At 41.4% G+C, this 12,987-nt stretch overlaps 1 non-coding gene across 1 annotated transcript; it reads right to left on the bottom strand.

Annotated features, from left to right (window-relative positions):
* Positions 1-376: 376 nt before the first annotated feature.
* Positions 377-484, bottom strand: LOC130943061 (small nucleolar RNA R71). The gene has a single exon (XR_009071597.1). It is a non-coding gene; the product is annotated as a small nucleolar RNA R71 (small nucleolar RNA).
* Between the last annotated feature and the right edge of the window lie 12,503 nt (positions 485-12,987).

The following is a 12,987-nucleotide window of genomic DNA, read 5'->3' as shown; positions in this document are numbered from 1 at the left end:
CAATGCAAGGAAGGTGCTGGGTGACTTTACTGCACCTACTCTCGACTTCTATGGGAGAAGCATCTCTATCCCTGCCATTGGAGCAAACAACTTTGAGCTTAAGCCTCAATTAGTTTCTCTAACGCAACAGAATTGCAAGTTCCATGGACTTCCATTGGAAGATCCTCATCAGTTCTTAGCTGAATTCTTGCAAATCTGTGACACTGTCAAGACTAATGGGGTAGACCCTGAGGTCTACAGACTTATGCTATTCCCTTTTGCTGTAAGAGACAGAGCTAGGATATGGTTGGACTCACAACCTAAAGAAAGCCTGGACTCATGGGAAAAGCTAGTCAATGCCTTCTTGGCAAAGTTCTTTCCACCTCAAAAATTGAGTAAGCTTAGAGTGGAAGTCCAAACCTTCAGACAAAAGGATGGAGAATCCCTCTATGAAGCTTGGGAAAGATACAAACAATTGATCAGAAAATGTCCTTCTGACATGCTTTCTGAATGGAGCATCATAGGTATTTTCTATGATGGTCTGTCTGAACTATCCAAGATGTCTTTGGATAGCTCTGCTGGAGGATCTCTTCATCTGAAGAAGACGCCTACAGAAGCTCAAGAGCTAATTGAAATGGTTGCAAATAACCAATTCATGTACACTTCTGAAAGGAATCCTGTGAACAATGGGACAAGTCAGAAGAAAGGAGTTCTTGAGATTGATACTCTGAATGCCATATTGGCTCAGAACAAGATATTGACTCAACAAGTCAATCTGATTTCTCAAAGTCTGTCTGGAATGCAAAATGCACCAAGCAGTACTAAGGATGCTTCATCTGAAGAAGAAGCCTATGATCCTGAGAACCCTTCAATGGAAGAGGTGAATTACCTAGGAGAACCCTATGAAAACACCTATAATTCTTCATAGAGAAATCATCCAAATTTCTCATGGAAGAATCAAGAGAGACCTCAACAAGGTTTCAACAACAATAATGGTGGAAGAAACAGGTTTAGCAATGGCAAGCCTTTTCCATCATCTTCTCAGCAACAGACAGAGAATTCTAAGCAGAACCACTCTGACTTAGCAACCATGGTCTCTGATCTAATCAAAACCACTCAAAGTTTCATGATTGAGACAAGGTCCTCCATTAGAAATTTGGAGGCACAAGTGGGACAGCTGAGCAAGAAAATTACTGAACTCCCTCCAAGTACTCTTCCAAGCAATACAGAAGAAAATCCAAAAGGAGAGTGCAAGGCCATCAACATGGCCGAATTTGGAGTGGAAGGAGAGGAAGTGAAAGCCACTGAGGAAGACCTCAGTGGGCGTGCACTGACCTCCACTGAGTTCCCCAATGAGGAACCATGAGAATCTGAGGCTCAAAATGAGACCATAGAGATTCCATTGGACTTACTTCTGCCCTTCATGAGCTCTGATGAGTATTCTTCCTCTGAAGAGGATGAGTATGTCACTGAAGAGCAAGTTGCTAAATACCTTGGAGCAATCATGAAGCTAAATGACAAGTTATTTGGAAATGAGACTTGGGAGGATGAACCCCCTTTGCTCACCAAAGAACTGGATGACTTGTCTAGGCAGAAACTACCTCAAAAGAGACAAGATCCTGGGAAGTTTTCAATACCTTGTACCATAGGCACCATGACCTTCAAGAAGGCTCTGTGTGACTTAGGGCAAGTGTAAACCTCATGCCTCTCTCTGTAATGGAGAAGCTAAGGATCTTTGAGGTTCAAGCTGCAAGAATCTCATTAGAGATGGCAGACAACTCAAGAAAACAAGCTCATGGACTTGTAGAGGATGTTTTGGTGAAGATTGAGGACCATTACATCCCTACTGATTTCATAGTCCTAGAGACTGGGAAGTGCATGGATGAATCCATCATCCTTGGCAGACCCTTCCTAGCCACAGCTAAGGCTGTGATTGATGTTGATGGAGGTGAACTGATCATTCAAGTGAATGAAGAATCCTTTGTGTTTAAGGCTCAAGGATATCCCTCTGTCACCATGGAGAGGAAGCATGAAGAGCTTCTCTCAAATCAGAGTCAAACAGAGCCCCCACAGTCAAACTCTAAGTTTGGTGTTGGGAGGCCACAACCAAACTCTAAGTTTGGTGTTGAACCCCCACATTCAAACTCTAAGTTTGGTGTTGGGAGGTTCCAACATTGCTCTGAGAAAATGTGAGGCTCCATGAGAGCCCTCTGTCAAGCTACTAACATTAAAGAAGCGCTTGTTGGGAGTTAACCCAATGTTATATTTTATCTATTTTCTTTTGTTATTTTATGTTTTTTGTAGGTTGATGATCATGAGAAGTCACAAAATCAATTGAAAAAGCAAAAACAGAATGAAAAACAGGAAGAAAAACAGCACACCCTGGAGGAAGAACCTACTGGCATTTAAACGCCAGTAAGGCTAGCAGGTGGGCGTTTAACGCCCAGTCTGGCACCATTCTGGGCGTTTTACGCCAGAAAGGGGCACCAGACTGGCGTTAAACGCCAGAAAAGGGCAAGAACCTGGCGTTAAACGCCAGAAATGGGCACCAGCCCGGTGTTTAACGCCAGAATTGGCTCAAAACGTGATTTTGAATGCCATTTGGTGCAGGGATGACTTTTCCTTGACACCTCAGGATCTGTGGACCCCACAGGATCCCCACCAACCCCACCTACCTCACCCTTCAAATTCAAACCACTTTCCCTCCCAAACCCACCCATACATGACCGAACCATGAACCCCCACTCTCCTATATAAACCCTTCTTCACCCCTTCATTTTCACACAACCTAAACACCACTTCTCCCCCTCTTTGACCGAACACAAAGCCATTCCCTTCTTCCTCATTTCTTCTTCTTCTACTCTCTTCTTTCTTCTTTTGCTCGAGGACGAGCAAACCTTTTAAGTTTGGTGTGGTAAAAGCATTGTTTTTTGTTTTTCTATAACCATTTATGGCATCCAAGGCCCGAGAAACCTCTAGAAAGAGGAAAGGGAAGGCAAAAGCTTTCACCTCCAAGTCATGAGAGATGGAGAGATTCATCTCAAGGGTGCATGAAGACCACTTCTATGAAGTTGTGGCCATGAAGAAGGGTCAACTTTGATCAAAGGTTGGACCAAGTCTTCACAGACATTTGTGAAGAGGGCGCTCAATGGAAGAGAGATTCAAGAGGAAAGCCGGTTCAACTGAGAAGGCATGACCTCAAAGCCCATCACTAAACTAAGGGTGGAGCACCAAGAACACTCCATTCTCCTCCATGAAATTAGAGAAGATCAAAGAATCATGAGAGAGGAGCAACAAAGACAAGGAAGAGACATTGAGGAGCTCAAGCACTCCATAAGACCTTCAAAAGGAAGAACAAGCCGCCATCACTAAGGTGGACCCGTTCTTTAATCTCCTTGTTCTTTATTTTTCTGTTTTTCGAAATTTTCATGCTTATGTTTGACTATGTTTGTGTCTTGTGATCATTAGTGTCTATGCCTAAAAGTTATGAATGTCCTATGAATCTATCACCTCTCTTAAATGAAAAATGTTCTTAATTGAAAAAGATAAGAATTGCATGAATTTTGAATTTTATAACAGTTTAATTATTTTGATGTGGTGGCAACACTTTGTTTTCTGAATGTATGCTTAAACAGTGCATATGTCTTTTGAATTTGTGGTTCGTGAATGTTGGCTCTTGAAAGAATGATGAAAAAGGAGACATGTTACTGAGGATCTGAAAAATCATAAAAATGATTCTTGAAGCAAGAAAAAGCAGTGAATACAAAAAAAAAAAAAAGAGAAGCAAGCGAAAAAAAAAAACGAAAAAGAAAGAGAAAAAGAAAGAAAAAGAAAGAAATAAAGTTGTGATCCAAGGCAAAAAGAGTGTGCTTAAGAACCCTGGACACCTCTAGTTGGGGACTCTAGCAAAGCTGAGTCACAATCTGAAAAGGTTCACCCAATTATGTGTCTGTGGCATGTATGTATCTGGTGGTAATACTGGAATACAGAGTGCTTTGGGCCACGGCCAAGACTCATAAAGTAACTGTGTTCAAGAATCATCATACTTAACTAGGAGAATCAATGACACTATCTGGATTCTGAGTTCCTAAAGAAGCCAATCATTCTGAATTTCAAAGGATAAAGTGAGATGCCAAAACTATTCAGAGGCAAAAAGCTAACAGCCCCGCTCATCTAATTAATACTGATCTTCATAGATGTTTTTGGAGTTCATTGCATATTCTCTTCTTTTTATCTTATTTGATCTTCAGTTGCTTGAGGACAAGCAACAATTTAAGTTTGGTGTTGTGATGAGCGGATAATTTATACGCTTTTTGGCATTGTTTTTAGTATGTTTTTAGTAGTTTTAGTTGAGTTCTTAGTATATTTTTATTAGTTTTTAGTTAAAATTCACTTTTCTGGACTTTACTATGAGTTTGTGTGTTTTTCTGTGATTTCAGGTATTTTCTGGCTGAAATTGAGGGACCTGAGCAAAAATCTGATTCAGAGACTGAAAAGGACTGCAGATGCTGTTGGATTCTGACCTCCCTGCACCGGAAGTGGATTTTTATGTCATTTACTCATCTCTGTACACCTTAGGCTACTAGTTTTTTATAAGTAGGACCTTTTACTATTGTATTTACATCTTCTGATCTTTGGAACCTTTTTCTTTAGATCTTTTGATCACTTTGGGAGGCTGGCCATTCGACCATGCCTAGACCTTGTTCTTATGTATTTTCAACGGTGGAGTTTCTACACACCATAGATTAAGGTGTGGAGTTCTGCTGTACCTCGAGTATTAATGCAATTACTATTGTTCTTCTATTCAATTCCGCTTGTTCTTTGTCCAAAATATCACTTGTTCTTCAACTTGATGAATGTGATGATCCGTGACACTCATCATCATTCTCACCTATGAACGTGTGACTGACAACCACCTCCGTTCTACCTTAGATTGGGTGAATATCTCTTGGATTCCTGATACACGATGCATGGTTGATCGCCTGACAACCGAGTGCTCGCCTGACAAATGAGCCAGCCATTCCGTGAGATCAGAGTCTTCGTGGTATAGGCAAGAACTGATGGCGGCATTCAAGAGAATCCGGAAGGTCTAACCTTGTCTGTGGTATTCTGAGTAGGATTCAATGATTGAATGACTGTGACATGCTTCAAACTCCTAGCAGGCGGGGCGTTAGTGACAGACGCAAAAGAATCAATGGATTCTATTCCGGCCTGAACGAGAACCGACAGATAGATAGCCGTGCCGTGACAGGGTGCGTTGAACATTTCCACTGAGAGGATGGGAGGTAGCCACTGACAACGGTGAAACCCTTGCATAAGCTTGCCATGGAAAGGAGTAAGATGGATTGGATGAAGACAGTAGAAAAGCAGAGAGACGGAAGGGAAGGCATCTTCATACGCTTATCTGAAGCTCTCACCAATGATGTACATAAGTATCTCTATCTTTATCTTTATGCTTCATTCATCATCTATACCCATTTGAGTCTGCCTGACTAAGATTTACAAGGTGACCATAGCTTGCTTCATACCAACAATCTCCGTGGGATCGACCCTTACTCGCGTAAGGTTTATTACTTGGACGACCCAGTGCACTTGCTGGTTAGTTGTGCGAAGTTGTAGTGATCACGATTTCGCGCACCAACCATCCACGCGCGCGCGCCATGTGTGCGTACGCGTCGATTGAGAAGTTCTACATTCCATACATTTTCCAGGGAGTTGTGCCTGCGCTGCGCCAACGTTGTGCCTCTAGCACTACCCCACTCGCGCGTACGCGCACATAACGCGTACGTGGTGGACGAAATTGTGATCAACAATAATGGCTCTTTGGCATGTGCACAAAAACATTAACTCAGCACTTTCTTTCCACAATCTCGTTCAACTAACCAGCAAGTGTACGGGGTCATCCAAGTAATACCTTACGTGAGTAAGGGTCTATCCCACAGAGATTGTTGGTATGAAGCAAGCTATGGTCACCTTGTAAATCTCAGTTAGGCAGATTAAATGGTTATGGGTTTCGAAAATTAATAATAAATATAAAATAAAAAGGGATAGAAATACTTATGTAAATTAATAGTGGGAATTTCAGATAGGCATGTGGAGATGTTGTACTCCTCTTGGATCTTTACTTTCTTATTGCATTCATCCAATCCTTCTTACTCCTTTCCATGGCAAGCTGTATGTAGGGCATCACCGTTGTCAATGGCTACATCCCATCCTCTCAGTGAAAATGGTCCTATGCTCTGTCACGGCACGGCTAATCATCTGTCGGTTCTCAATCAGGTTGGAGTAGAATCCCTTGATTCTTTTGCGTTTGTCATCACGCCCAGCCTTCAGGAGTTTGAAGCTCGTCACAGTCATTCAATCCCAGAATCCTACTCGGAATACCATAGACAAGGTTTAGACTTTCCGGATCCTCATGAATGCCGCCATCTATCTAACTTATACCACGAAGATTCTGTTGGGGAATCTAAGAGATATGCGCCCGGCGTAAAGTAGAACGAAAGTGGTTGTCAATCACGCGCGTTCATAGGTGAGAATGATGATGAGTGTCATGGATCATCACATTCATCAAGTTGAGTGTAACGTATATCTTGGAATAAGAATAAAAGAGAATTGAATAGAAAGTAATAATAATTGTATTGAAACTTGAGGTACAGCAGAGCTCCACACCCTTAATCTTTGGTGTGCAGAAACTCCACCGTTGAAAATACATAAGTGAAAGGTTCAGGCATGGCCGAATGGCCAGCCCCCTTGAATGATCAAAAGACCGAATAATCAAAGGCTAAATAGTCAAGAGATTAAACTGTCAAAAGATGTCTAATACAGTAGTAAATCATCCTATTTATACTAGACTAGCTACTAGGGTTTACATGAGTAAGTAATTGATGCATAAATCCACTTCCAGGGCCCACTTGGTGTATGCTTGAGCTGAGCTTGATCTATCCACGAGCTGAGGCTTTTATTGGAGTTGAACTCCAAGTTATAACGTGTTTTGGGCGTTCAACTCCGGATCATGACATTTTTCTGGCGTTTAACTCCAGACAGCAGCATGTACTTGGCGTTCAACGCCAAGTTACGTCGTCAATTTCCGAATAAAGTATAAACTATTATATATTGCGGGAAAGCTCTGGATGTCTACTTTCCAACGCCGTTGAGAGCACACCATTTGGAGTTCTATAGCTCCAGAAAATCCACTTTGAGTGTAGGGAGGTCAGATTCCAACAGCATTAGCAGTCCTTTTGTCAGCCTTTTTCAGAGTTTTGCTCAAGTCCCTCAATTTCAGCCAGAAATTACCTGAAATCACAGAAAAACACACAAACTCATAGTAAAGTCCAGAAATGTGAATTTAACATAAAAACTAATGAAAACATCCCTAAAAGTATCTTGAACTTACTAAAAACTACCTAAAAACAATGCCAAAAAGCGTATAAATTATCCGCTCATCACAACACCAAACTTAAATTGTTGCTTGTCCTCAAGCAACTGAAAATCAATTAGGATAAAAAGAAGAGAGTATACTGTGAATCTCAAAATATCAATGAATATTAATTATAATTAGATGAGCGGGACTTGTAGCTTTTTGCTTCTGAACAGTTTTGGCATCTCACTTTTTCCTTTGAAGTTTAGAATGATTGGCTTCTCTAGGAACTTAGAATTTCGGATAGTGTTATTGAATTTCCTAGTTAAGCATGTTGATTCTTGAACACAACTACTTATGAGTCTTGGCCGTGGCCCTAAGCACTTTGTTTTCCAGTATTACCACCGGATACATAAATGCCACAGACACATAACTGGGTGAACCTTTTTAGATTGTGACTCAGCTTTGCTAAAGTCCCCAGTTAGAGGTGTCCAGAGCTCTTAAGCACACTCTTTTTGCTTTGGATCACGACTTTAACCACTTAGTCTCAAGCTTTTCACTTGGACCTTCATGACACAAGCACATGGTTAGGGACAGCTTGATTTAGCCTCTTAGGCCTGGATTTTATTTCCTTGGGCCCTCCTATCCATTGATGCTCAAAGCCTTGGATCTTTTTTACCCTTGCCTTTTGATTTTAAGGGCTATTGGCTTTTTCTGCTTGCTTTTTTCTTTTTTTTTTCTTTTTTTTTGCCATTTTTTTTCGCAAGCTTACTTTTTCACTGCTTTTTCTTGCTTCAAGAATCAATTTCATGATTTTTCAGATCATCAATAACATTTCTCTTTGTTCATCATTCTTTCAAGAGCCAACAATTTTAACATTCATAAACAACAAGATAAAAAATATGCACTGTTCAAGCATTCATTCAGAAAACAAAAAGTATTGTCACCACATCAATATAATTAAACTAAATTCAAGGATAAATTCGAAATTCATGTACTTTTTGTTCTTTTGAATTAAAACATATTTCATTTAAGAGAGGTGAAGGATTAATGGATTTTATTCATAGCTTTAAGACATGGTTACTACATACTAATGATCATGAAGTAGAGACACAAAACATAGATAAACATAACATAGAAACCGAAAAAAACAGAAAGAAATAAAAACAAGGAATGAGTCCACCTTAGTGGCGTCTTCTTCTTGAAGGACCAACAATGTCCTTAAGCTCTTCTATGTCCCTTCCTTGCCTTTGTTGCTCCTCCCTCATTGCTCTTTGATCTTCTCTTATTTCATGGAGAATGATGGAGTGCTCATGATGTTCCACCCTTAATTGTTCCACATTGTGGCTCAAATCTTCTAAGGAGGTGTTGAGTTGTTCCCAATAGTTGTTGGGAGGAAAGTGCATCCCTTGAGGCATCTCAGGGATTTCTTGATGATGAGCTTCCTCATGCATCTCTTGAGAACCGTAAAGGGTCTCTCTTGATTACTCCATCCTCTTCTTGGTGATGGGCTTATCCTCTTCAATGAGGATGTCTCCTTCTATGATAACTCCAGCTGAGTAACACAGATGGCAAATAAGGTGAGGGAAAGCTAGCCGTGCCATGGTGGAGGGCTTGTCGGCTATTTTGTAGATTTCATTGGAGATGACCTCATGAACTTCTACTTCCTCTCTAATCATGATGCTATGAATCATGATGGCCCGATCCACAGTAACTTCAGATCGGTTGCTAGTGGGAATGATGGAGCGTTGAATGAACTCCAACCATCCTCTAGCCACAGGCTTGAGGTCCAGTCTTCTTAGTTGGACTGGCTTGCCTTTGGAGTCTCTCTTCCATTGAGCTCCTTCCACACATATGTCCATAAGGACTTGGTCCAACCTTTGATTAAAGTTGACCCTTCTAGTGTAGGGGCGTTCATCTCCTTGCATCATGGGCAAGTAGAATGCCAACCTCACATTTTCCGGACTAAAATCTAAGTATTTCCCCCGAACCATTGTGAGATAATTCTTTGGACTTGGGTTCATACTTTGATCATAGTTCCTAGTGATCCATGCATTGGCATAGAACTCTTGAACCATTAAGATTCTGACTTGTTGCATGGGGTTGGTTAGGACTTCCCAACCTCTTCTTCGGATCTCATGTCGGATCTCCGGATACTCATTTTTCTTGAGCTTGAAAGGGACCTCAGGGATCACCTTCTTCTTTGCCACAACATCATAGAAGTGGTCTTGATGGCTTTTGGAGATGAATCTTTCCATCTTCCATGACTCGGAGGTGGAAGCTTTTGTCTTCCCTTTTCCTTTTCTAGAGGATTCTCCGGCCTTAGGTGCCATTGATGGTAATGAAAAAACAAAAAGCGTATGCTTTTACCCACCAAAATTAAAATATTGCTCGCCCTCGAGCAAGAGAAGAAAGAAGAGAAGAAGAAGAAGAAGAGAATATGGAGGAGAAGGGGAAGTGTAGGTTCGGCCAAGGTGAAGAAGAGGGGGTAGTGTTGTGTGAAAATGATGTAGAATGGAAGGGTATATATAGGGAAATGGGAGAGTGAAGTTTCGGCCATATAGGGTGGGAATGGGTGGGAAAGTGTTTTTGAATTTTGAAGGTGGGTGGGGTTTATGGGGAAGAGTGGATGGATGTGAGTGGTGAAGAGGTTAATTGGGAAGAGAGATTGAGGTGATTGGTGAAGGGTGTTGGGAAGTGTGACATGGGGAAGAGTAATCACAAAAATAGGATTAGGAGGTAAGGTGGGAATATAGTAGGTGGGGATCCTGTGGGGTCCACAGATCCTGAGGTGATCCTGTGGGGTCCACAGATCCTGAGGTGTCAAGGAATTCTGATGAGCGGATAATTTGTACGCTTTTTGGCATTATTTTTAGTATGTTTTTAGTATGATTTAGTTAGTTTTTAGTATATTTTTATTAGTTTTTAGTTAAAATTCACTTTTCTGGACTTTACTATGAGTTTGTGTATTTTTCTGTGATTTCAGGTATTTTCTGGCCGAAATTGAGGGACCTGAGCAAAAATCTGATTCAGAGACTAAAAAGGACTGCAGATGCTGTTGGATTCTGACCTCCCTGCACTCAAAGTGGATTTTCTGGAGCTACAGAAGCCCAATTGGGGTGCTCTCAACGGCGTTGGAAAGTAGACATCCTGGGCTTTCCAGCAATATATGATAGTTTATACTTTGCCCAAGATTTGATGGCCCAAACTGGCGTTCAAAGTCACCTTCAGAATTCCCAGTGTTAAACGCCGGAACTGGCACCAAAGTCGGAGTTAAACGCCCAAACTGGCACAAAAGCTGGCGTTTAACTCCAAGAGAAGTCTCTACACGAAAATGCTTCAATGCTCAGCCCAAGCACACACCAAGTGGGCCCGGAAGTGGATTTTTATGTCATTTACTCATCTTTGTAAACCTTAAGCTACTAGTTTCCTATAAATAGGACCCTTTACTATTGTATTTTGTATCTTTTGATCATTTTGTATCTTTTGATCATTTTCGATCTTAGGATCATCTTTGGACATCTAGTTCTAAGATTATGGGAGGCTAGCCTCACGGCCATGCCTAGACCTTGTTCTTATGTATTTTCAACGGTGGAGTTTCTACACACCATAGATTAAGGTGTGGAGCTCTGCTGTACCTCGAGTATTAATGCAATTACTATTGTTCTTCTATTCAATTCAGCTTGTTCTTGTTCCAAGATATCACTTGTTCTTCAATTTGATGAATGTGATGATCCGTGATACTCATCATCATTCTCACCTATGAACGTGTGACCGTCAATCACCTCTGTTCTACCTTAGATTGGGTAGATATCTGATGAGCGGATAATTTGTACGCTTTTTGGCATTGTTTTTAGTATGTTTTTAGTATGATTTAGTTAGTTTTTAGTATATTTTTATTAGTTTTTAGTTAAAATTCACTTTTCTGGACTTTACTATGGGTTTGTGTGTTTTTCTGTGATTTCAAGTATTTTCTGGCTGAAATTGAGGGATCTGAGCAAAAATCTGATTCAGAGACTGAAAAGGACTGCAGATGCTGTTGGATTCTGACCTCCCTGCACTCGAAGTGGATTTTCTGGAGCTACAGAAGCCCAATTGGCGCGCTCTCAACGGCGTTGGAAAATAGACATCTTGGGCTTTCTAGCAATATATGATAGTCCATACTTTGCCCAAGATTTGATGGCCCAAACCGGCGTTCAAATTTACCCTCAGAATTCCCAGCGTTAAACGCCGGAATTGGCACAAGAATGGGAGTTAAACGCCCAAACTGGCACCAAAGCTGGCGTTTAACTCCAAGAAGAGTCTCTACACAAAATATGCTTCATTGCTCAGCCCAAGCACACACCAAGTGGGCCGGAAGTGGATTTTATGTCATTTACTCATCTTTGTAATCCTAGGCTACTAGTTCCCTATAAGTAGGACCTTTACTATTGTATCTTTAAAAATCTTCTGATCTTTGGAATCGTTTGATCTTTAGATCTTTGATCACTTTGGGAGGCTGGCCATTCGGCCATGCCTAGACCTTGTTCTTATGTATTTCAACGGTGGAGTTTTCTACACACCATAGATTAAGGTGTGGAGCTGCTGTACCTCGAGTATTAATGCATTTACTATTGTTCTTCCATTCAATTCCGCTTGTTCTTGTTCCAAGATATCACTTGTTCAACTTGATGAATGTGATGATCCGTGACACTCATCATCATTCTCATCTATGAACGTGTGACTGACAACCACCTCCGTTCTACCTTAGATTGGGTGAATCTCTTGGATTCCTGATACACGATGCATGGTTGATCGCCTGACAACCGAGCGCTCGCCTGACAAACGAGCCAGCCATTCCGTGAGATCAGAGTCTTCGTGGTATAGGCAAGAACTGATGGCGGCATTCAAGAGAATCCGGAAGGTCTAACCTTGTCTGTGGTATTCTGAGTAGGATTCAATGATTGAATGACTGTGACAAGCTTCAAACTCCTGAGGGCGGGGCGTTAGTGACAGACGCAAAAGAATCACTGGATTCTATTCCGGCCTGATCGAGAACCGACAGATGGATAGCCGTGCCGTGACAGGGTGCGTTGAACATTTCCACTGAGAGGATGGGAGGTAGCCACTGACAACGGTGAAACCCTTGCATAAGCTTGCCATGGAAAGGAGTAAGAAGGATTGGATGAAGGCAGTAGGAAAGCAGAGAGACGGAAGGGACCAAGCATCTTCATACGCTTATCTGAAATTCCTACCAATGAATTACATAAGTATTTCTATCTTTATCTTTATGTTTCATTCATCATCTATACCCATTTGAGTCTGCCTGACTAAGATTTACAAGGTGACCATAGCTTGCTTCATACCAACAATCTCCGTGGGATCGACCCTTACTCGCGTAAGGTTTATTACTTGGACGACCCAGTGCACTTGCTGGTTAGTTGTGCGGAGTTGTAGTGATCACAACTTCGTGCACCAAGTTTTGGCGCCGTTGCGGGATTGTTTCGTGTATGGACAACTGACGTTCATCTTGTTGCTTAGATAGGTATTTTTCAGAATTCTTAAGAATGAGTTCTAGAGTTTCATGATGATCCGTTGAAGTCTGGCTGGCTGTGAAGCCATGTCTAATCTTATTGGACCGAGGTTTCAACTGATCATCACAAGAGCTTGTT

Source organism: Arachis stenosperma, chromosome 7 (genome assembly GCF_014773155.1).
Source record: "Arachis stenosperma cultivar V10309 chromosome 7, arast.V10309.gnm1.PFL2, whole genome shotgun sequence".
In the NCBI taxonomy this organism is placed as follows: Eukaryota; Viridiplantae; Streptophyta; class Magnoliopsida; order Fabales; family Fabaceae; genus Arachis; species Arachis stenosperma.
Note: the sequence above shows the minus strand (reverse complement) of the source record. Positions and strands in the feature narration are given on the sequence as shown.